At 37.8% G+C, this 22,296-nt stretch overlaps 1 long non-coding RNA gene across 1 annotated transcript in view; it reads left to right on the forward strand.

The window, feature by feature from the left end:
* Window positions 1-18,858, forward strand: part of LOC123519670 — a 21,516-nt gene extending 2,658 nt beyond the window's left edge. Inside the window, exons 2-3 of the long non-coding RNA XR_006679084.1 lie at window positions 13,217-13,382; window positions 16,126-18,858. This is a non-coding gene — a long non-coding RNA (uncharacterized LOC123519670). The remainder of the gene's footprint in view (window positions 1-13,216; window positions 13,383-16,125) is intronic.
* The last annotated feature ends 3,438 nt before the right edge of the window (window positions 18,859-22,296 follow it).

Below are 22,296 nucleotides of genomic sequence, written 5' to 3' on the forward strand. Positions count from 1 at the left end.
TGTACATCATTTATACTCTATTTGGTACTGTTGTGTTATTAATGTTTGGTGTTACTACTACTACTACTACTACTACTACTACTACTACTACTACTACTACTTTATCAACACTTATATATTACTACTACTGCTACTACTACTACTATTACCTCTAGCTACTACTACTACTACTTTATCAACACTTATATATTACTACTACTGCTACTACTACTACTATTACCTCTAGCTACTACTACTACTACCACTAGCTACTACTACTACTAACATAACTATTACTACTGCTACTACTAGAGCTTTTTTGTGATTACTATTGCTTCATATTATTGTTGTTTCTCCTATTACTACTATTACTACTACTACTACTACTATCTTTGCTACAACTATCTACATATCAGCGATTATTTGTTATCATTTATGTTGCCTTTATTACTGCTACTACTCCTAGTCCTACTACTACTACTTTTTTTGTGTGTGTGGCCTATAGCGCCTGTAGGTAACTTGAAGAGTATTGGAAGCACTGTTAAGCTTCCACCTATTAGTGGCGCAGGCAATTTTATTTATAGTGGCACCCATATTAAGGTCCAAATCAGCACCCAAGCGCACCTTTGGTGTAACCACCTAGAAACTGTAGGTAACTTTAAACCACTCGACAAATGGCAAAGTTTCAAGGCGGTACGTGGTGGGACTTGAACCTACGCGTGGATGTCTGCCCGAACCCACGCTCACCATCTTATCCACTAGGCTACCTACTCCCTACTACTACTACTACTACTACTACTACTACTACTACTAATAATAATAATAATAATAATAATAATAATAATAATAATAATAATAATAATAATAGTAATCATAATAATAATAAAAACGATGATGGAGTTGGTAGTGATGATAATTTCTTTTTTTTTTTTTTGTTATTTTCATTGATTTCTGTTAGTTATTTTTTATTATTAATGTTTTTTTTATTATTGTCACTATTACAGTCCTTGACATAGTTAATGTTGTTACTAATAATGCAAGATAACTTCCTTTTTCCTTTTAATAATGTATCTAATGAAGATCTATTGAATGAATCTGGCTATGGTGATATAATGAATCATGAAATCAATGAAAGTTTTAATCCTTTCAGTGTGCAAGATAGCAATTACAATAATGATCTTGATGGTAATTAGTTTGACTTGAAATCTAGGCACACCACCTTTCCCTCAGTCTGAATATACTTCTTGATGAGTTTTCTTCTTTATGTAAAAATTGTGATTTTCATTTATTAACACTGAATATTAGATCTATTTCCATCAATTTCCAGTATTCTAAAGACACAGTGCTATATGACAATGTCACTTACGGCGTACTTGGGTTCACTGAGACGAGGCTTGACGTATTTAGGCATTTCAGCGTTATATATTTTGCCAGTATATGCTATGTTCACAAATGATAGGAACAAGTATGGTGGGGGTGTGGCAGTTTACGTCTCCAACAGGTTTTCAGGATGTAACTTATCTGGAATACAACTTCATGGAAACTTTTATTGTAAGTGTGGGAGTGGAGGTGAAGTTTATAGTAAAGTGTTATTGTTTATATGTACGTATATATAGACTTCCTCAAGTTAATGTTGAAAAATTTCTAAATGTTTTTAATGATATTTTAACTCTTATAAAAGATAGTAATTACAATGAAATATTTATTTTTTGGTGATCTTAATCTGGATCTGTTATTACACAATAACGACAACATACAGGATTTTATCAATTTACTGTACAGTTACTCCATGTTTCCACTAAAGATCTGCCAACATGAGTGACTGCCACGTCCGCCATCATTATGGAGCAAATTTGGTCTACGTATTTAAAGAATAATGTAGGTAATCATGTAATCAAAACTGACGTCACTGATCACTTTCCAGTTGTTTCTTCATTTAAATCTAATAATCTTCCGTCTCCTCCTGTATATAAAACGAAAAGAATATTCACTCAGGAAGCTTTAGATGCATGTAGTGCTGCACTTTCTCACATTGATTGGTCTGAAGTCATTAATTGCACCTTCCCTAACCATTCTTACAATATATATTATAGTAAATTCCAAAGAAAATATGATGATCGTTTCCGTGAGAAAACATTAAAATTGATAACAAAAATAGTCGTATTCCACACATTACTCTAGCATTACAGACGAGTATTAGAGAAAAATACCGACTCGAAAAATTAGCATATAAATGGCTACTTACATTCCGTAAGCAATATACAACTTACAGAGATAAACTAACAACAACTTTAAGAGCAGTTAAGAAAATGTACCGCCAAGATCAAGATTTATTTTAAAGTTATAAATTATTGTCTTGTTACATAATAATTGTTTACTTACAGATTATCAACTTGGATTTAGGCCACGTCGTTCCACTGAAACCGACTTCTTATAGTTCACATCTAATATATATATCAATATCTTCTATTATTTATTGTTTTTTATTTATTTCTATTTATTATCTAGAGAAAATCAACATGTCATAGGAACACTCTTGGACCTATCCAAAAAAAACATTCAATACCCCACGTCACAAAATTCTATTGAGTAAGCTCCGTCACTATAGCGTTAAACTATTTGAAAGTTACTTAACCAATAAATCACAATCTGTATACTGCAGTTTTACACAAACTTCTTTCAGGACAATAAATAAGAGTGTTTTATTAGACAGGGTGGAATAAAAACTTTTCATCATATTAACTCCTCTATCTCTGACTGTCTTAAGCTTCTTTCTCACCGCCGAAATTTTGCAACCCTTTTATCGCTATTTTCATGCTAATTCTCTACTGATCTTGCTAATTACATGCCTCCCCTCTTCCTCTCTGTACAAGACTTTCTTCTTTTCTCACCCCAGTTCTGTCCATCTCCCTAATGTAAGAGTTAACCAGTACACTCTCAATCCTTCATGCCTTTCTCTTGTACTCCCTGCCTGTTTTCTGTGTTTCCATCTTCTTATTGTTATGTTACAACATCCACTTTAGTGGTAACTAATTGTAGGAGTGAAGATCCAAGTCCCCTTCGCTGAACAGTGCCAGGCGATAATGGGAGAGACTGTTTTGGTTGGTGGGAGAGGTTATTATTATTATTATTATTATGAGGTCAATGAAGGCGACCCACTGGAAAGCATAACTGCATAAACCCAAAGGCCCAGTGGGCGGCACCTCACCGATAAGTGAAAGGAAGTAACAGGAATGAACAACAGAATAGGAAGATTGGTAGAGATCTAAGAGGTAGTGAGTTCAGAGAGAAGAAAGGTATTCACACGTTTTTTAAATGCTTCAATGTTACTAGAATTAACAATCTCGTTGGGAATTGTATTCCAGAGTCTAGCAGATACTGGGATAAAACACCGGGAAAATTGTGAAGTATTACATCGATTCACAGACAAGGAACGGTCATTCATGATCAAGGATTGTCTTGTAGCACGTGCTGGTAGTGAAGGGGCAGGCAAATGACAATGCAACGGGTGGTTGGAATTAGACATGATTTTGAAGAAATAGGACAATGATCCAACCAAACGACGATGCCGAAGATTAATCTCAAGATTAGGAAGAAGAAATTTAATCTGGTTGAATGCTCTATCTAAAAGCTTTAAGTGAGACTCTGCTGCAGAGATCCACACAGAGTGACAATATTCAAAATGAGGCAGTATGAAAGAGTAAAAGCAATTTCTTACAATATCATCAGAGGAATATATCCGCCTACATTTGCGTAACAAACCAACTTTACATGAGACTGATGATGCAAGTGAACGCAAGTGCAACTCAAAAGTAAGTTTGGGATCAAGGGTGACTCCGAGTAACTTCAGAGACGAACAATTAGGAATAGGTACTTCGTTGACAACAATATCAGGGTGAACTGGGAAAGGTGTCCTTGATCTGCTAATAACCATACTATGGGATTTACTCGGGTTCAGTTTCATACCCCACCGATCACACCATGACAGAATCCTTGAAACATCTTGAGTGAGTACATTAGCGACTCTCTGCCTATCCTGTGGGGAAGGAATTGTCGCATATATAGTGGTGTCATCAGCATAAGCAACCATATTAGATTCAATCCCACACCACATGTCAGATGTATAAATAATAAAAAGAAGAGGTCCCAGAACACTTCCCTGCGGAACACCGGATACAACTGGACTAAAAGAACTAAGGCAGCCATCAACAGTCACACGCTGCCTTCGACTCGTTAGGAACTCTGACAGAACTTGATGGACGCGGCCACCAATACCAATAGATCTAACTTTCGATAAAAGGGCTCTATGATTAACACGATCAAATGCAGAACTAAAATCAAGTGAAATTACTCTAGATTCATGACCAGCATCAAGGGCAGCTTGCATGTCGTGCGTTATGCAAACGAGAGCATCAGAAGTACTGAGACCTTTTCTAAAACCAAACTGACTAGATGGCAACAAATTATTAATATCTAAAAAACGATTGAGACGCTTGGCCAGCAGGCGCTCAAAAATCTTAGATAACACCGGGGTTATGGTTCTTTTGGTTAAACTCCCAATGACTTAGCAGTACTGGTTAGATGCTGGTCCTGGGTTGCCAGCGTGTCTGAAAGAGTGTGCTATGGCCACCCACCAAAAAAAAAAAAAAAAAAAACATCAACCATAACATTACGACTTGACTTTTTTTTAGACTCTTAGCTAACTTACTGTTCTTTTTAGGCTACTGGCAATCATGTGGGCCTTTTTTGTTAATTTTTTTTTGTCCCTTGACTAGCTTCCCTTCTTCCATAAAGAAAAAAAAAAGCGAGCTCCGGAGTTTACGAGAAAAAAAAAATGATTGAGATTTCTGTTTATTTCTTGCATTACGAGTAGAGGGATTGTCAGAATAGGGTTTTTTTTTATGTTGTGGCCTATAGCGCCTGTAGGCATACTTGAAGAGTATATGTGGGAAGCGCTGTTAAATTTCCGCCCATTAGTGGTGCAAGCAATTTTATGTTATATGTGTACCACTATAGGTACACATATTAGGGCCCATATAACCACCAAAGCGTATCTTTGGTGTAACCACCTAGAACCTGGGTATCATGGTGACATGTAGATAACTTTAAACCACTCGACAAATATCATAGCTTCAAAGCGATATGTGGTGGAATTCGAACCTACGTGTGGACGTCTGCCCGATCCCACGCTCACCACCTTATCCACTACGAGAAAAAGAAATTCTTGTGCAGCAAGGCCGCGGAAGGATGGGAGGCATGCCATTAGCAAGATCAGAAGTACAATTGGTATGGAAATAGTGGTAGGAGACAGCAAGAGATGTAATATTGCTGTGGTGAGAAAGAGGCTGGAGACAATCGGTCAGAGGTGAGGAGTTGATAAAACTAAAAGCTTTTGATTCCACCCTATATAAGACAGCAGTATGACTGTAATTCTCTTATACAAAGGCAGATTAAGTTCTTGTCCATAGGAGTTTGGGGATGAGAAAAATAACGGAAACGAAACGCCTAAGGTGATAGATGTTTTTAGCTAGAGAAGAGATGTGAAGTTTCCAGTTTAAATTATGAATAAAGGACACACCGAGAATAGTAAGTGTAGAAGAAAGGGACAATTAAGCGTCATTGAAGAAGATAATATTCTGTGGCGTTACTGTGTGATTTATCGACTTCTTGAAGGGTTGATCGTCTCTTAAAAGACGTGGAAAAGTGTATGGTGCTATCATGAGAATAGCAGTGATTAGAACAAGATTGCTTTAGATCATTCATGAAAAATAGGAATATAATGGGTGAAAGGATAGATCCCTGAGGATCACTACTAATAGATTTAGGATAAGGACAATGCAATGGCCGCCTATTACATCAGCCAGAAAAAAAAAAAAAAAACAGTGATGGCAGAAATTTGAGATGACGCTGTATAGAAAAGGATAGAAACCGTAGGAGAGTTGTTTATGGAGCAGAGCTTTGTGCCAGACTGTCAAAACTTTTGATATTCCTAACAGAACAGTAAAAGTTTCCCCATTATCTCTAAAAGATAATGATTAAGACTTAGTGAAGAAAGCTAGTGGAGCTATCTTGAAGGCGATTAGACAGAAGATTGTGAAGTGGTAGATGTTTAAGAGTCTTACTATTGAGGATATGCTCAAAACTTTAAATAAGCAAAATATTAAAGATATATGGCTGTAGTTTTTAGAAACAGACTGAATATAGGCAAACCTCCAACAGGACAAAAAAATAGAAATGGAAAGACAGAATATAAAGTTTCGCCAAACAAGGTACAAGCACAGAGGCACAGTTTCTGAGAACAATAAGAGGGATCCCATTCGGTCTGTAAGTCTTTCAAGGTTTTATGCCAGTTGTGTTATAGAAAACTCAGGTGCAAAATATTTTAATCAATTTCATGAAATGGTCAGAGGGAGGAGGAGACGGAGGAAGAAGCCTTGAATCATCCAAGGTGGAGTTTATAGCAAAGGTCTGAGAGAAGACTTCAGCTTTAGATACAGAAGAGATGGCAGTGGTGCTATCAGGATGAAGTAATGGAGGAAAAGATGAAGACGTAGTTATTAGAAAAGTTGAAGAACAGACTTGGCATGATTCCGGGTATAAATATGAAGTGCGTGAGATTCAGGAGATGAAAGGCTCAAGTACCTTTTGTGGATAACCTCTCTATCACGTATAGCCTTCTAAACCAAGGTTTAGAAGGTTTAGTTTGAGAAAAAGAATGAGGAATGTGTGCCTCCATGCCAAACACTGTCACCTCCGTTATGCGTTCAGCACAAAGAGATGGGTCTCAGACAAGGAAACAGTAATCATTTCAGAGAAAATCAGCTAATACCTCCTCAGGTTTCCCCATCTGGCAGAGGTAAAATGCTATAGGCACTTCCGCTTTGGGGATCCTGAGGCGGGATTGGAGATATAGGACAAGATACAGAAATAAGATCGTGATCAGAGGAGCCAAACGGAGAAGATAGAGTGACAGCATAAACTGAAGTGTTAGAGGTAAGGAAAAAATCAAGAATGTTGGGCGTAACTCCAAGACGATCAGGACTAAGAATAGAGTGTTGTACCAGTTGCTCTATGTCATGGAGGATAGCAAAGTTATAGGCTAGTTCACCAGGATGGTCAGTGAAGGGAGAGGAAAACTAAAGCTGGTGGTGAATATTGAAATCTCCAAGGATGGAGATCTCCGCAAAAGGGTAGAGGGACAGAATGTGCTCCACTTTGGAAGTCAAATAGTCAAAGAATTTTACTATAGTCAGAAATGTTAGAGGAGAGATAGACAGCACAGATGGTGGAAAACTCGGAAGATTAAAGAGCGTGGGCACGAGAACAAGTTACGTCGTTGCGCACATAGACGCAACATGCAGCTTTGGAAAGAAAATGAGAATAGAGAAAGTAGGAGGTAACAGAGAAGAGGCTACTGTCAGTTTCCTTAAACAGCTGTGTTTCTGTTAGGAAAAGATGAGGTTTAGTAGAGGAGAGGTGGTGTTCCATAGATTTAAAAATTACAAGGCTGAGTGTTTGTTACGTTCACCGGTTAAATGGGTAAGATTGGCATCGGGGAGCCGGTGAACAATAACAATAAAAAAAAAACACTGCAGGTTCAACTGGTAAGGATATGCAAAGGGGGCACTTAAAAAGCTATTTAATAACCCAATGACATTGAAACTGACATACACATAGATATAACATGAAACACATAAAAATGACATACACACACACACACAAATATATATATATATATATATATATATATATATATATATATATATATATATATATATGTAACACAGAAATAAATACAACAATAAAGAACCCAACTTAATGCCTAACAATAATACTAATCCTATATGGAGGCAATGTGGAAAAAACGGGACGAGGGGAAGTGATACTTATGAGGTGTCGCAGTGGTGAAGTGCTGGGTGAAGTGGATCCCACGGTAGTCCAAGAGGCGTTGTGTTCACTGGTTGAAGCCTTGATCTCGACTGCCTTCCAGAAAGCAGGGAGCTTGCTTAACACTTCCTCTTGAATCGAATGGGGCAGCGTGAATCCAACTTCGGGACAGTAGCGGGGCTTCATGAGACGGTGACGTGGAGGGTTCATGAGACGGTGACGTGGAAGGTTTATGAGACGGTGACGTGGAAGGGGAGGTGGAGAGGTGGCGAACGAGGTAGCAAGCGGAGGAGGTGATGGTAGTGAAGTATGTTACGGACGGGCCGTAACAGTGTGGTAATTCTTCTGTTCTCAAGGATTTTGCTGCGAAGGTCTCAGAAATGGAGGTTGAGTTCTATTGAAGGACCATGGAGGTGCAAAATGATTTTCTAGTGCGAATCTCAGACCTGCAGGCTGAGTTTTGCTGGAAGACCTCACCCCCTGAGGGAGAGTTGGAACCCCCGCCCTGTCAACCTTACCTAATAAGGCGATAAAGGGGAAAGAGTGATACGTTGTGTACACGGGCGGCAAAAGGAAGAAGGTCCTCAGGGCGCCTTATCTCGTGAAGACAAGGAACACCTTCAGTGAGCTGAAAGGAGCGGAGAAGGTGGACGTGGCAGTAGAAGACGAGTTAAGAAAAGAGAGGGCAAATGCAGTTTTCCTGCCACAAGGTGTAGAGTACTGGTTGTTGGTGACAGTCAGGATAGACCTTTAGGTAGTGCATTTAGATGCATTTTTTCACTTGGATAGGAAGCGTAGGACGAGGGTGTGTTTGCTAGGAGCGGGGATACCTTAGGCTCAACACGTGTCTGCGAGATCATGTGCCCAAACCCATTATTTTCTTAGCATAAGAGGGAATGACCTTGATAAAATCAGGAATGAGGAGTCGTTTAGGAGACTTTGACAGGTTTTGGATAAAACTAGAAACAAGGGTGGGATACCTGTGGATAGATATTCACCGACAACTACGACCTCTTCTATAGCAAGGCCACTTTGTATTCCAGAGATGGAGTGCATTTATCACGCCTTGAATGAAGCAAAGTCATAGGAAATTAGAAATAGTTTACCAGAGAAAGGTATGAAAGACTGAGAGTACTGGCTAACACTCTTACGTTGATTTCACCATCTTAGACTCGTCTTTTTAGAGACGACCATCCTTCAGGGAGTCAACAGGTCATGCAGAGACGTCACAGAATGCCTAACGTCTGATAATTGTAAATGTAAAATATATGATTTGAGGCAGAGAAAACTCAATAGTGTGCAGTGCCAGAAAAACTCACTCAACTGTCCCCTCTTCTACACTTAATAGTTTCAGCCTACCCTTTACTCATAACCTAAACGGGAAACTTCATCTCTCATCTCTTACTAAAACAGCTTTTATGATGTTAAGCGTTATGATGTGTCTCTGCCAGTGTTTTTTTTTTTCAACCCCAACCCCAACTGCTAACTACAGTATGTACAACCACCTCATCCGTCCACGTATAGAGTACTCTCTGCATGTTCCGGGTGGTTCCACTTACACAGATCTATTAGATAGGGTGGAATCAAAAGCTTTTCGTCTCATCAATTCCCCTCCTCAGACTATCATCCGCCGGAATGTTGCATCGCTTATTGTCTTTTACCGCTATTTTCATACTAACTGCTCTTGTAATCTTTGTAGCTGCCTGACCTCCCTCCTCTTGCGGTCTCGCTACACAATGCTTTATTCTTTCTCTCACCCCTATTCTGTCTAACTCTCTAACGCAAGTTTTTTTTCTTTTCTTTTTTTTTTACTTAAGAGAGACCTGCCAAGGGTAACAAAATATAAGAAAAGGCCCACTGGAAATGCAGCTTCCCTAAAAGATTTCAAAGGAATTAACCAGAAGATAGGGACAAATGTCTTGAAACCTCCCTCTTAAAAGAAGTCAAGTTGTAGGAAGATGGAAATACAGAAGCAGGCAGGGAATTCCTGAGTTTACAAGAAAAATGTATGAATGATTGAGAGTAGTGGTTAACTCTTGCATTAGGGAATAGGAAAGAGTAAAAGTGGGAGGAAGAAGACCGCATTCTGCAGCGAGGACACAGCAGGAGGGGAGACATGCAGTTAACAAGATCAGTACAGCAATTAGCATGAAAATAGCAATAAAAGATAGCAAGAGATGCAGCATTCCAGCGGTAAGAGGCTGAAGACAGTCAGTTAGAAGAGGGACGTTGATGGGAAGAATAGCTTTTCATTCAACCCTATCTAATAAAGCTGTGTGAGTGGAGTCCACCAAACGTGCGAAGAGTAGGTGAGTAAGTGTTAGCCATTACTCTCAATCTTTCATATCTTTCACTAGTAAGGTGTTGCACCAGTTGCTCTAGGTCATTAAGGATGGCAAAGCTGAAGGCTAGTTCACCAGGATGGTTCATCAAATGGTGAACATTGAAATTTCCAAGGATGGAGATCTCCGCGAAAGGACAGGGAGACAGAATGTGCCACACTTTTTGAAGATAAATAGTCAAAGAATTTAATATAGTCAGAGAAGTTACGTGAAAGATAAATTGCACAGATAAGTTTAGTTAGAGAGTGATTGGAGTCGAAGCTAGATGGTAGAAAACTAGGAAGATTCTATAGCGTTGGCACAAGAGCAAGTCAAGTTTTTGTGCACATTAGATCTAGGAAAACAAATGTTGCAGAAGTGAATCAACAAAAAGTTTAGGTGGGTGTTAAAGTAATTTGGGTGCCCACGCCATAGAATTTTTTCTAGTTTTCCACCATCTAGCTTCAACTCCAGAGTCACTCGCTAACTAAATTTATCTGTGCTATTTATCTTCCACGTAACTTCTCTGACTATAGTAATCTTTTTTACTATCTATCTTCAAAAGTGAGGCACTTTCTGTCTCTGTCTTTTCACGGAGATCTCCATCCATGGAGATTTTAATGTTCACCAACAGCTTTGGCTTTCCTCTTCCTTCACTGACCATCCTGGTGGACTAGCCTTCAACTTTCACATCCTTCATGACCTAGAGTAACTGCTGCAACACCATACTCGTATTCCTTACCGACTTGTAGGTACGTCCAACATTCTTGACCTCTTCCTTATCTTTGATCATTTTGTTTATGTTGTAACCCTATCTTCTCCTTTGGGCTCCTGCGATCACAATCTCATATTTTGTCCGATCCCTCCTCAGGATCCCCCAAAGCGGAGGTGACTCTGGATTTTCCCTGGAATGATTACTGGTTCCATGTCAGAGACCTATCTCTTTGTGCTGAACGCATAACAGAGGTGATAGTGTCTGGCATGGAGGCGAACATTTCCCACTCTTTTTCAACCTAAACCTTCTAAACCTTGGTTAAACACAGCTTGTTCTTGTGCTATACATGACAGAGAAGTTGCCCACAAAAAACATCTGGGCCTTACTTCATCTTAATCTCATGCACTCTATATTTCTGCCAGGATTCATGCCAAGTCTGTTCTTCAACTTGCCAGACATTTTTTCATAAATAGAAAATGTCAAAACTTTTCAAGCCCCGACTCCACCCGAAACTTCTGGCATATGGCCAAAAAATATCCTATAACTTTACTTCTTCATCTTTCCCTCCTTTATTTCATCCGGATGGCACCACTGCCATCACATCTCTAAAGTTGAACTCTGCTCTCAAACTTTTGCTAATAACTTTATCTTGAATTATTCTTGGCAAGCCCTTCCCTATCCTCCTCCCTCTGATTATTTCATGCCATCGTTTGAATTTATTCGTTATGATGTTTTCCATGTCCTCGCTGAGTTAAAGCGTCAGAAGGCTTATGCACCTAATGAGAACCCTTCCATCGTTCTCAAAAACTGTGCTTCCGGGCTTGCACCTTACCTTAATGGCCAAACTCTTCCAACTCCGTGTATCGACTTCTGCCATTCCTTCTTGCCTACATTCAACCTGCTCCTAAAAGGGTGACCGTTCTAATCCCTCAAACTACCGCCCTATAGCTCTAACTTCTTGCTTGTTTAAAGTTCAATCTATCCTCAGTTTGAAGATTTTTAAACATATGTCCCTTCACAATCTTCTATGGCTTCCGTCAGGGCTGCTATACTGGTGATCTGGCTTTCCTTATTGAATCTGTTTTTAGAGATATCGGTGAAACATTTGCTGTCACGTTAGACATATCAAAAGCTTTTGATAGAGTCTGGCACAAAGCTTTGATTTCAAAACTGCCCTACTACGGTTTCTATCCTTCTCTTTCTAACTTCATCTTAAGTTTCCTTTTCGACCGTTCTATTGGTGCTTTGTTAGATGGTCACTGTTCTCCTAAATCTATTAAGAGTGGTGTTCATCAGAGTTCTGTCCTGTCACCCATTCTCTTCCTATTACTCATTAATGATTTGGTTTACCAAACTTCTTGCCCTATCCACTTTTACGTTGATGATACCACTCTACACTTTTCCACGGCTTTCCAGAGACGACCATTCTTCAGGGACTGAACAGGTCACGTAGGGATTTCACAAACGCCTAATCGTCTGAGATAATTGTATTATATATATATATATATATATATATATATATATATATATATATATATATATATATATATATATATATATATATATAAATACACAAAAGATTATCATAACAGGAAGCTTTATGTATTACTTGAAAAAAAAATCAAACCTTTCTTGTTCATTTTCTGTACAGTACAAGTTAACACAAGCTTTGTGTATCTGGACCAACCTGTGTCAGCATCACCTGAACAAGTGTCTGTCGTTCAAATGACACTTGAATTTTTTTCACTCTAAATTATTCTTTAATTTTACTTATTTAAACTATCTTACATATAAATATGAAAATAACACTAAATACATTCCGCTAAGAAATAAAAAGATAATTCCAAAAATCTTTTTCCCTTTTATTTTTAAATAAAGTATACTTTTCTTTTTTTCAATTTTTTTTTTCTTCAACTCTTTTATAAGTTGACAAGTGGGCAGGAGTGAAGAGATGTCAATAGTGTTAGATGTTGCAGTTTTGAGGGTGTTACTTGACTATGTACTATTAAAAATTTTGTAAACAGAAAATTTAATGAAATTCAAGAACTAGGTGTATCGTGATAGCAAATTATACCACAGATTCAAATAACCTTATATGGCAACAATGGCAGGTGGACGTTGCGAGATAGGACCTTGTTTGGCTATTGATGTGCACTTATGCTTTTTAAGTTCCTGTAACTTCCAGTCCATGACATTTCTGATTCATACTCAAACACACACACACACACACACACACACACACACACACACACACACACACACACACACACACACAGTCAGTATTTTAATGTAATTCAGTAGAGTTTACTTTCAGAAAAGTCATTCGGAGAGACTCCAATCAACAATGAGTATCACTTTCCGAATGAACGTTGCAGTTTTAATCTTGGTGGCAATCACAATTATGACAGAGGGGCAGCGTGATTTTAACTGCAGACCAGGACCCCTTCGACGGAGAGGAGTTTGTATTCCTAGGAATGAAGGTAAGCACAAAAATATGTTGCATTGTAAAGAAATGGGTTAAGATTAAGGATTTGACATTGGACGAATGCGAATATATGATTGAAAAGCTGATTGTTATGTTTACTAACTGACATATAACACATTTACATAACTCAAAAAGCTTAAGAGACACAGAAGACTTGACGAAGTTCAAGTATAACGTTGTGAAATGTGAGATTGAGAGTCAGTACTTATGTTCTATGTATTTGGTAGATCGAGGCAATATTTCCTTTTGGACAGTAATAAACTTTCAATATCATGAGGCAGAAAAGTATAAAATATTATATTTTTACGTATTTATGTAAGAATTGTGTGGTTGTTAGTAGATGTCTACACTCTAGGTCATCCTGATTATTCGTCATGAGTGGATGGACCAAGTCAGAAATACAATACTGCATAAAGTTGTGTAGGTGCAATATTCCCCATGTGCCTATGAAAAGAAGCCGTTCTGGATATAAAAACTGGATGGAAGTGTTCATATGAGAGAGAGAGAGAGAGAGAGAGAGAGAGAGAGAGAGAGAGAGAGAGAGAGAGAAAGCGGGGGGAGGGGAGAGGAAGGATTTGAAGGAAGTACGGGGCTGGGGAAGAGGGACAAGATGGGGAATGTGGAAGAGGAGATGGCAGGTCTATGATACACGTCACAAATCTATATAGCCAATGAAAGCTGTCATAGAAAATAAATCTCACTTTTATTAGAAATATAAGAAGGAAAACAGCTTTACAATTTAGAGGGCCGACTGTATACATACAAACAAATATCCTTTTTCTAAAAATATTTTCTAACTATCTCGCTCACCTCAAAACTGCGATTTTAATTCGTTCTCGACACACAAATCGTACCGTTACTAAAGATACATATCCTCTATCTCCTGGCAAAATCTCTTAGCTCTGTCCATGACATCCACTACCTTAACAATTGCCATACCTAACTTGAATATTGTATATCAAATTTCGCTTCGGATAAGACAAAATAAGAAAAAAAGGATTTGTTTTGGTAGATAGAAAATTTATTAAGTAACACCAAGCAAAATTCAAATGTGCATATTGAAAAGCATAAATGAACTAACCTAATCATGAGTGCTAAATTATGTTGGATTCACTGGCATATAACCCAGTCTCCTCTGATTACTGTCTTCAGCCTTATTTTCACCGCCGGAATATTGCATATGTGGCATCTTTTCCTCTCATTTTTACTCTGTCTTATTCCCTAATGCAAGAGTTAACCACTACTCTCAATCATTCATACATTTTTTGTGGTAAACTCAGGAACTCCATACCTCCTTCTGCATTTCCAGCTTCGTGGCTTGAATTAATTTTAAGATGGAGGTTTCAAGACATTTATCCTCTTTTTTGGGCTAACACTCTCGGACCTCTAAGGGGATTGACAATTAAGTGGGCTTTTTTTCGTTTTATGTTGCTCTTGGTCAGCCTTCCCCTCTTACATAAAAAAAAAAAAAAAAAATCTGCCACATACACGAATGTCCACCCACCCAACATGCAGACACGCACAGGACCCCAATCCACTACCCACTCTCAACCATCGACATAACTCCGTGGGATTCAAAGCCACATAACCATTTAGACAGCTTGTTTTTTTTTTTCGGTTAGAAGGAAAACTGTCTTTCCATTAACTCTTCCTCTTTACCTGACTGTCTTCAACCTCTTATAACTTGAAAGTTTCATTTATTTTATCCGGCGTATCCTGCCACACAAAACACTGTGATGAATATATTCCTAACAAGTTCACGTTAGTAATACGAGATTTAACCAGTGTTTTCACTCATTAATTACTTACATTGGCGGTCTGAAACTGCTAGATCTAGATATTCACCTAACCACGACTTAAACTATGAGTTCAAAAGTATCCAGACACCTCCATACTAGTAAATCAACATAAGGTGTATTTCTTGCAAATTTCATTATGATAACTGTTCCCAATATAGCAAAGAATCTTACTTCTTCCTTGCTTTTGTATTTTCATCTACCTATGACTTGAATTCATTCAAGAGGAAGATTTCAAGACATTTATCTCTTCTTTTTGAAAACTATCTGCTCCGGAACTAGTATCTCAGCGGCCCGTTTTGTCTGATGTTTTTTTGATGCTATTGACCAGATTTCCCTTCTTAAATAGAAAAATAAAATCTAACCACCTAGAACCTGTGTATCATAGTGACAGGCAGGTAACTTTAGACCACTTGACAAATGGCAAAGTACCCAGGCGGTACGTGGTGGGATTCGAACATTATGTGTGGACGTCTGCCCAATCCCATGATCACCACCTATATATATATATTATATATATATATATATATATATATATATATATATATATATATATATATAGAGAGAGAGAGAGAGAGAGAGAGAGAGAGAGAGAGAGAGAGAGAGAGAGAGAGAGAGAGAGAGAGAGAGAGATATATATATATATATATATATATATATATATATATATATATATATATATATAGAGAGAGAGAGAGAGAGAGAGAGAGAGAGAGAGAGAGAGAGAGATAGATATATATATATATATATATATATATATATATATATATATATATATATATATATATATATATATATATATATATTGCACATTATAAAAGTGCGGATCATATAAGTTATATCGTTAGTTTATGTGGTGCAATGTTAATTTCCGGTTCACATATTAAATTGTATCTATACTAACTAATTATTGTATTTCTAATGAACCGTACCCCATCACAGGTAGACCTGCCTCATCAAGACGACCTCCAGCGCGTCCTTTCGATCGTCCGCATCAAATAGGGGGCCTACCTCCTCCAATTGGTTTAAATCCTGACAAGTGTCGAATGGTCTGCTCGACTATTCATCAGCCGGTCTGCGATAGCAATGGGGTGTTGTACGGAAACAGTTGTGAATTTGAAGTCATTCGTTGCAGAAATCCTTCTATTGAAAGAGGATCCTGTTAATTGTCACTGGTAAAAATACCAATAAACTGCTCATGTCTACGACATTTAACGAACCTGCACCTCTCTCTCTCTCTCTCTCTCTCTCTCTCTCTCTCTCTCTCTCTCTCTCTCTCTTTCTCTCTCTCTCTCTCTCTCTCTCTCTCTCTCTCTCTCTCTCTCTCTCTCTCTCTCTCTCTCTCTCTCTCTCTCTCTCTCTCTCTCTCTCTCTCTCTCTCTCTCTCTCTCTCTCTCTCTCTCTCTCTCTCTCTCTCTCTCTCTCTCTCATTTCTTGCCGGTGACAGAACAGGTGGGAAGCTTTTGTCGTTGCCCGCTCAAAGACTGCACTGGGTCGTCTCCAAAACGGTTGCATGCATCTCATACATGGTTACTTCTGTCGCAGGAAAAACACAACCATGCTGTGGCGATTGATTAGTCCACCTTATAGCAATGGTTAGAATAGTTATCGCAGTGTCCCAATCTAGTGAGCTTGCGTAGACGATACTATTTTTGTTGTCACGGTGAAAATAGAACCTTTTGCATTTTTCTGATATTTGGAAAGTTCCTCATGTTTCCCTACAATAATAATATTTTGAATAGGGTATAACTTCTCATTTTGAATATCAGGTATTTTAATTACTTTACTAGTATCAGATAGAATGTGCATGTTGCATCAATGAGATCATGGAACCAAGTGTGGTTTGGATCAGTAGGGGTCATTCTCTACGTCTGCACAGGATCCCCTAAAGCGGAGGTGCCTCTGGTGATTTTTCTCTACCAGTTGGAGAGACCTGAGGAGGTATTATGTTGATTCTCCTTGAAATGATTAGTGCTTCCGTGTCAGAGACACATCTCTGTGTGCTGAATGCATAACAGAGATTGTACTTTCTAGCATGGAGGTGTACATTCCTAACTCTTTCTCTTAAAACTAGATCTTTCAAACTTTGGTTAAACACAGCCTGTTCTCGTGTTATATATGAGAGAGAGGTTGCCCACAAAAGGTACGTGAGCCTTCCATCACCTGAATCGCATGTGTTTTATATGTCTGCCCAGAATCATGCCAACTCTGTTCTCCAATCTGCCAAACACTCCTTCATTATGAAAAAATGTCAAAATCTTTCGAGATCCAACTTTCCTCGAGACTTTTGGCATCTGGCCAAAAATATCTCCAATAACTTTACTTCTTAATCTTTCCCTCCTTTATTTCAGCCTGATGGCACCACTGCCATCACATCTGGCTCTGAAGTTGAACTCTTCTCTCAAAGTTTTGCTAATAACACTACGTTGGATGATTCTTGGCTAGTCCTTCCCTCTCCTTCATCTGACTATTTCATGGCATCGTTTGAATTATTCATTATGATGTTTTCCATGCTCTCGCTGCCCTAAACCATCAGAATGCTTATGAACCTGATGGGGTCCCTCCTATTGTTTTCAAAAACTGTATCTCCTTGCTTACACTTTGCCAAGGGACATTTTTGTCCATGTATGGAGTGCTCTTCGCATGTATGAGGGGGTTCCACTCGTACAAGTTTATTAGATATGATAGAATCAAAAGCTTTTTGCCTTATCAATTCCTTTCTTCGGATTGACTGTCTTCAACCTCTTTTTCACTGCCGCAGTGTTGCGGCTCTTGCTATCTTCTACCACTGTTTTCATAGCAACTGCTCTTCTGATCTTACTAACTTTTTCCTCCTCCTCCTTTCCTCCTCCCGCGGCCTTACAACACAAGACTTTTCTTCCTTTTCACCCTTTATATGTACACTTCTAATGCAAGAGTTAACCTTTACACTCAACCATCCATACATTTCTTTGGTAAACTCTATAGCTCCCTACATACTTCTGTATTTCCACATTCCTATGACTTGAACTGATTTATGAGAGAGGTTTCCAGACATTTATCCCTTTTTTTGGCTAACACTCTTGGATCTGGAAGGGAACTGGCAGTTAAGTGGCTATTTTTGTTTACTCTTTTTGTTGCCCTTGGCCAGATTTCACCTCTTACTCAAAGAGTGTGTCTTCAATCTTACTAACGTCTAGATTTTTATTCCCATCTGCCCTCTCATGAGTTGTTGGTAGTACACCTTTGCTATTTTACAAAAAAAAATTGTTAAAACTTTTTTTCTACATAACTTTTTTGTTCTAGTCAATGAGAGTGACGGCTTCCTTCTTTGTGGCTACCGAACTCAAGCTATTTGAAATATAAAAAAAAGTTATTTCTTACAATTTTAGTTAAGTCAGATTCATACTTATAGTTATCTGCAGCTTTCTGCAGTTCAAAGTTAGTTACACTTGGAGATAATGTTGCCCCAAACAAGTGAGCTGGTATTCTGAATTCAGCTGTGATCCTCAAGGTCAACCAGAGAAATATTAACGTCTTTATGCTTTAGGTTTATCTTCAATTAGTGGTACGTTGCTTTTACACCACATGTGAGTGCAATATTTTCTTGGCTTAACCTGTATAACACTTTAACAAGTTTGTTCAAATGGTAATTTGTAACAGATGATTTACACTACAATAAAATTTAACTCTCAACTTTTTTTTTTACCTTCTTAGTTAATAAAGTCTATGTTATGGGATGTACCAGGCCTTACCAATATTCCTAACAAGAGTTTGTGTTGGTACAACATCTGTATAGCTTTTAGTAATCATACCATCTATAAAAATCTTGTAGTCACTCATGTTGATTGTTCTTCTCAAACTTAACCTTTAATTTATTGAGTCTTTGTTCTGCTAGTATTTTGTTATTTGAAACCTTGATGTTATCATCCTGGAGAGGAAAGGGTAAATCGTTATGACTATTCTTCAGTTAATGAACTCCTTTTTTCATCTTACTAATGAATCTTTTATCTTCATGTGATAACTGAGCGTCAGCTGTCTTTCTGTCATCGAAGTCAAGTTCAAGATTATCTTCCACTTGAGAAGAACTAATCACCTCTTTGGTTTTAGTTGGAACAACTCAGAAATTAACCTTCTTTTCCTCACTAATTTCGACTTCTTGTGTTACTATTCTGTAGATTACCACTGTACTCTCCACTGTCAGAGAGGTCTAACCAACATTTCCCATCCAAATTTTGTTTACGTGCATAGAGATGATCATGATTATCATCTCTTATCTACTTTTGCCCCCTTAAGATCTGCTTTACAGTCGAAGCCAGTGAAGGGCCCTCTATTAACATTCAGATGATATTCCATTAGTTTGTCAGAGATCATATTCAAGTTCGACCAATTACAAGCAGTCTCAGTCCTTGGTATCTGATTCCACTCAACAGAATTTTTGTTTTGTTTTGTTTGTGTGTGTCAAATATGCTGAAGAGATTGGTATTTTTACTTCTTCACTATAATTTCTCATTCTAAATCCATGAACTTTGATAGAATCAGTGATTTGTTTCCCGTTTATTGTATGAATATCAATTGTCACTGTTGAACCTTAACGATGCTTTCCTTGAAGAATGAAACATTAGACTAATCCTCCAGTAAGGCGTGTACTTAAGTTTTATGGTTCTCACTACCGAGATGATGTAGCCACACGGACTTCAAACACTTTAAACACTTCGATATGTTTGTAAAAACAAAATACATTTATTTATATAATAATAGTCAAGCCAAAAGTCATTTCATAAGATAAAGCTTCTGGGTAAAAGATAGAGCTATGAGAGTGAAAAAGAACACAAAATAAATAACAGAATAGAAACATAATTGAAATATACGAGTATTAAAAAAACAAAATTGTAATTGTAATTTAATCGAGATAAAATTACATAAAATTATGTAATTGTAATTGTAATTTTTAGACCATAGGTTTAAAGTGGATTAGCTTTCATCAAAGGAGCAGAAGGATGAAGTGTTATTCTCTGTTCAGGAAATGCTTGTAGAACATGAGAACAAGGATTGAGCAAGGAGTGATCCAAATTAAAAAAAGGTCATTTAACTTAAGGTCCTGAAACCCCTACAAAAGAAGTAGATTATTCTCTTTTCTACCAAAATATTCACTAAAAGTCGAAAATTAACGAGGATCAGAGGGAACTTAGGGAAGTATAATGTCTGCGAGTTTTTTTTGTTAAAACAGTTTGGGATCAGGCAGACGTCAACGCGTAAGTTCGAATCCCACCACGTACCACCTTGAAAGAATGCCATAATTTAGTCGAGTTGTTAAAAGTTACCTACATGTCACCATGATACCCAGGTTCTAGGTGGTTACACCAAAGATGCGCTTGGGTGGTGATTGGGCCCTAATGTGGGTACCACTATAAATAAAATTGCTTGCGCCATTAATGGGTGGAAGCTGAACAGCGCTTCCTATACATACTCTTTAAGTATACCTACAGGCGCTATAATCCATAACGTAGAAAAAAAAAAAAGTGTTTTGAGGAAGGAACTCAATCATTTGATAATAATCCATTATTTTATTGGAAAGGAGTGCCACAATCTTTGAATCCACTAAAGAACCTTACAAGAGATGTAATTGAATGTACTGCTACATCAGCGCCATCTGAGAGTGTTTTGAGCATTGCACGAAATTATTTTACAGCAAATCGTGAGCCCCGCTTGGAGCCGGTTCATTCAGATCTATGGGAATGACAAAGTGTAACAGAAGAAACACTTGCCATTTAGATAGGTGTATCTATATATTATACTACCTAAAGTCTGTGCCATTTTTCTGGTAAAGTAATAATGATAATAAATAAAATTAAACAAATTAAAATAAATATTTGATATTATGTTTTCTTGAAATTTGCGTCTAAGTAAACGTCACCCATATAATGCGTGTGTTTCTTTTTTACTTCATTTTTTTTTTTCATCGTTAGTGGCGAATTTGTAATTATAATTATAATTCAAAGTGACTTTCTTTTAATTGTAATTGTAATTGAATATCGCAGGAGTAAACAATCATTATTGTAATATTATATTTTTGTAAGTAATTGGAACTGTAGCTGCAATTGAGAATTTAAATTGTAATTACTCCAACTCTGGTTCCTACATCCAGGGGCGGCGTTACGAAAGTGTCTTAGCGCTTGAAAGGGTTACTCCTGTCTTAGCACTTACGGTCGACGTCACAAAGTTAGACTCTGTCATTGATAGACCTAACTATGCCTAAAATGCGCCATTTTGTCTCGTGTAACGGAGTCACATAGTAATCGACATCGTATTTGTAATTAATTATATGATCATTATTATATGTGTGTGTATACATGCAGGTATAAATGTAGCTGGTGTGTGTGGCACCCCAGGACAATGACGGGTGACACCCAAGCCCCAAGACAAAGACGGGTGGGACGGACATGATCACGCCACCTGACGTCACACGTGTTATGAAACTTTCCATAACCTATTCATTGCCATCGATACCTAATCGGTTGTATCTGCACTATATCATATAAGTGATTTGCACGTTTATCCTTTACGTAACGTATTTTAGCATGTTCTATTCTTAGTCGTAAGTAAATTTTCCTTGTCTAATTCATGTAATTAAAGAATTATAGTTATCAATATAATCATGTACAGTGATTGTGGTAGACCCATTCATATTTCTGCTGTCAGCACTTAAGAGGCACCAAGCGTCCCTCGAGCCGGCTTCAGCAGTCTCTTGCCGGGGCTGTAAAGCGTAATCACGTTGGAAACAGGCTGTCCCGTACACACCACCTCCTCCTCCCATAACTGTATTTAATCTTAAATATATTTATAGATAAGTACGCGTTCATCTTTTGATATTCACCTGAAAAACCAAAGACACTCATTCAAGTGATTTGACTTACAACAGAAAGGTAAGAATTAATCATAGCATCCCGGGGTAATTGATAATTCAAAATTCCGCCGGAACACTCGCTATGACCAACGCCATTAGCTATGACAGTCACATACACTGAGGTCAGGAGTTCTTTGACATCCATGCGTGAATTGTTTACTTTCTGAAGCGTTGGATTTCTACAAAAAAGATCTGTAAAAGTGTATGGTGGTATAATAAAACACAAG

Source organism: Portunus trituberculatus, chromosome 7 (assembly GCF_017591435.1).
Source record: "Portunus trituberculatus isolate SZX2019 chromosome 7, ASM1759143v1, whole genome shotgun sequence".
NCBI classification, from domain to species: domain Eukaryota; kingdom Metazoa; phylum Arthropoda; class Malacostraca; order Decapoda; family Portunidae; genus Portunus; species Portunus trituberculatus.